Raw genomic sequence first — 3802 nt, 5'->3', positions numbered from 1 at the left:
TTTTTTGTAATTTTTATGACTCTCGTTAATTTATGAAGTTCCATTCACTGACACTAAAACCACTAAAGTGAATGACTGTCTCACAGTGACTGAGGTGACTTAACCCAAAAGTGAGAAGCAACAGTTGTAAGTGGTAGACAATAAATCTTTAAAATGAAGCCAGAGATTAATTTTGTAATGATAAAATGCTTCATGACACGAAAGTCACAGCTTTATTAAGATTCAATACTTGATGCTAACCACTTCAAGGTTGTCGTCTAATACATCACTCTCAAAGATCGCTGTCTGGAAGTATTATTCAGACAACATGAAATTGTTCATGTAATTTCTTCAACATCAATATCAAACTGAGTCATTGTTTGGTGTTGTCACAGTTATGCATCAGTTAATACTCTTGCTACAAGGTGAGAAGGTGCAGTGTGAGAAGGAACACTTCTGGGTGGAATTTGCATGGTGTCCCTGTGCTTGCTTGCGTTTCCAATTGGCACTCCACAATACAAAGATATGTTCATGTTAGGTTAACTGATTATTCTAAATTGGCTATATGTGCGTGTACCGTATAAGTAAATGCCAAAAGAGCAAATGTGACTTTTACTGTAAAGCACTTACACTGGTCAGAGTAGACACCAAATAGTCTTAAGTGGAAGATCCTGTAACGTTTAAGCCCCCAGCTGATGCAGCATGCTCATCAGAATTTGCTCCCCATGGAGTTTTTCTACAGTACTAACATGAAAGAACACGTTTTTGGCAACATGAACAAAATCTACACTCACCCCTTTCCCAGTTTATTAGATATGGCTGTCCTCTTTCTTAAAACAATTTCAAGTCACAGAATCTCAGTTTTGATAAAGTTCACAAGGATGGACTTTGGCGGCATATTTCTGTAAGAGGAGACGACCCTGAACAGCAGCTGCAGCCAATACTAGATTCAGTCTGAATGTCTTGACCACTAGAATCATCGTATGCTTACTAAACCAAGAGTAGCACATATTAGCCTCTTATCAAGCTAACCAGTGCAGTGAGTAACTTTTTGAAGAACGGAAATTTTTTTGATGCATCACCAATATTTCAAATAGGTTTTGCCAGAATTGTGTCAGGGCCAAGAACAAATTGTGCTGATTCACAACATGTTCATATCACTGACAGCATCAGTTAAGTAATCAAACATCCTTCCTCTTCCTGTAGGAAAAAAACTACTTATGGCAGTACTTTTTCTCGATTTGAACACAGTTTACAGAGCTGCCAGTGGAACACAAATACATCTTTAACTAACAGATTAAAAGGACAACTGTGTGGCATGAGAGACACTGATCACAGAATCAAACTGGTCATGATGAAAATCCTAATAAAAAGGCTTTGACATTTCCAATGACAAGTAAGGAATCAATGGCTCTTTCCTTACTTATCATTTGATGGCTTAAAGCAGACTTGAAAATAAATAATCAATAAAACAAAATGTTCACCCAAACATCAGCTAAGAGGCACTGCATAAAAACAAGAAATAGGAGTGCAAGTGGAACTTTGCTCTTGTGATGCAAAGTTTTAAGTAGAGGAAGCAGTCTGTCAAACCACATTTCTCAGATACTACATATCTTCCTTAATCTGCAGAATTACATTTGCTGAAGACTAGCTATAGAGAATCATTACAGTATGGGACTCTCCAGTTCCCTAAAATTTGGAGGGTAAAGAAAAACAGATCAAGGACAAGAGGAGGCATACAAATGAAATCCATAAAACCAGAATTTAAGAATTATGTGATTTGGATAACCTTATGTTGAAGTGCCTCTCTCCAGTAACCACTGGAATACGCTGACGACTTCCTGTCACCCTTCATTGAATAAGGGTGTACATCAATTTATCAGGAATATACATGTAGGACCAGTTCTGATTATCATATCGTATATATGCTCCCCTTAGGTAATAGCATTAGAAGGCATGGCATACATTTTCAAGGCTATGATGCCGACAGTGGTGGTCCTAGCCTGTTTAGCGCCCTGGGCGAACACCCCCTCTGGTGCCCCCCCACCCACACATAAAACATATTAAGGATTGTACATTACTAATTCATATTGTGCTGAACACAGTCCAAAAGATTCAGGAAGCTACATCAGTGTCTACTGTTTAATATCATAGCCAAGTGTCTAACAAACGTAAACAGAAGTTTTCACTATCCGGACTAATTAATGTTATGTTGTTCTATCTCTGGTGTGGTCAGTGCTATCCTCTATGCTGTTGCATGCTGGGGCAGCGGGTTGAGGGCAGTGGCGTGTCCAGCGGGGTGGCCTGTGGGGCCACCCCCCCAACCAGACTGGCCACCCCAGGTGCCACCCCAAAGGCAAAACAATAAAATTCAATCAAATATCAAATGTACGATTATGTGTTCACGGTGAAGCTCAGATATCCGAGTGTAAGTGAATGCAGCATCGGCTTCTGCACCATGTGCATCATGTTAGCAAAGGTAGGAGCACGAAAGACGGCACCGCAGGAAACAATTTTTCAGTGAAAGAAAATGAGGACAGAATAAATGTCCCGGTAAGTAATATTAAGTTTGTTGAGTTTAGTAAACTTTGGTGAAATTAGAATACCAAGGAAAAAATAACACTTAAAGAATTATTGCAGCCGTCGAATATTTCAGACAGTATGCTACTGAAGGGAGCTAACATAAGAGTTATGAGTTATAAGATGTAATCTATGTCGTAACATTGCTGTATGGAGCTGCATACCGCAATGCAGCTCCATACAGCAGTGCTGATTTTCTAACACTGGAAAATAACTCAAAATGTTAGAAATATTCCAGTGTTAGAAAATCAGCACTGCTCAGTGTTAGCCATTGTTCATCTTCAAAACTGACTAGGTTACTTTTAAACATATAACACTGTCAAAAGTGTTAATTTAACACTCAACAGTGTTGTATTTAACACTCAGAGGTGTGGACCCATATAGACACTCTCTAGTGTTAATTTAACACTGGAGATTTTGCTGTGTACATTTTTCAAAAAATGCCTCTCTGTGCAAAATGGGTTCAAAAACATAAACAACTGTGGGATACTGTTTGTCCGTGATTTGAACAGAGGGAACAAATTGTGGCAGGATCAGCCTGATATTATTTGTATCCTACTGTAACTTTACTGTATAAAGAGCTAAGATCTCAAAAATGTTAGGAGTAAATGGACTGATTCTTATATAGCAGTTTTCTACTCTCCCGGAGTACTCAAAGCGTGCCAACATGCCACAATCACTTTCTCTATACTTAATGCTTTCTAACTACATTCACACCTCGATGGATGCATCAGAGAGGGTTAGTATCTTGCCCAAGGATACTTGACATGTAGACTGGAGACAGGGATCGAACCACCAACCTTCCAATCAGTAGGTGACCTGCGCTTCCTCCTGAGCTACAGCCACCCCACATAGGTATTGTTGTCGGTGAGGCCAGTGAGTCCAGTGAGTCTTAGAGACTTCCTGTAGGGTTGGAATAGCTAGCAGGTGCTATTGTGGAGTATTACCAAATGAACAGCATCATTGTGGTGGGGTGTGCATATTGCATCTCTGAACCACGAGTGCAGTGACGAATGTGTGAGTAAAAGACACCGAACAAAGAAATACCGTGTGCCAGGCACATATGTGGGGATTTCTGTAGTGACACACACACACACACACACACACACACACACACACACACACACACACACACACACACACACACAGAGGAGCTGCAGAGTGTGTATTAATTTACTTCTCAACAAGAAAAGAATTTTCTTGCCACCTAATATCAATTCATACCAAGGCTGCATGATACTCT

The sequence above is a fragment of the Pundamilia nyererei genome, unplaced genomic scaffold (assembly GCF_000239375.1).
Source record: "Pundamilia nyererei isolate P.nyererei 1_Seehausen unplaced genomic scaffold, PunNye1.0 scaffold00217, whole genome shotgun sequence".
Classification (NCBI taxonomy): Eukaryota; Metazoa; Chordata; class Actinopteri; order Cichliformes; family Cichlidae; genus Pundamilia; species Pundamilia nyererei.
The sequence above is the reverse complement of the archived record's forward strand: the minus strand, read 5'-3'. Positions refer to the sequence as shown.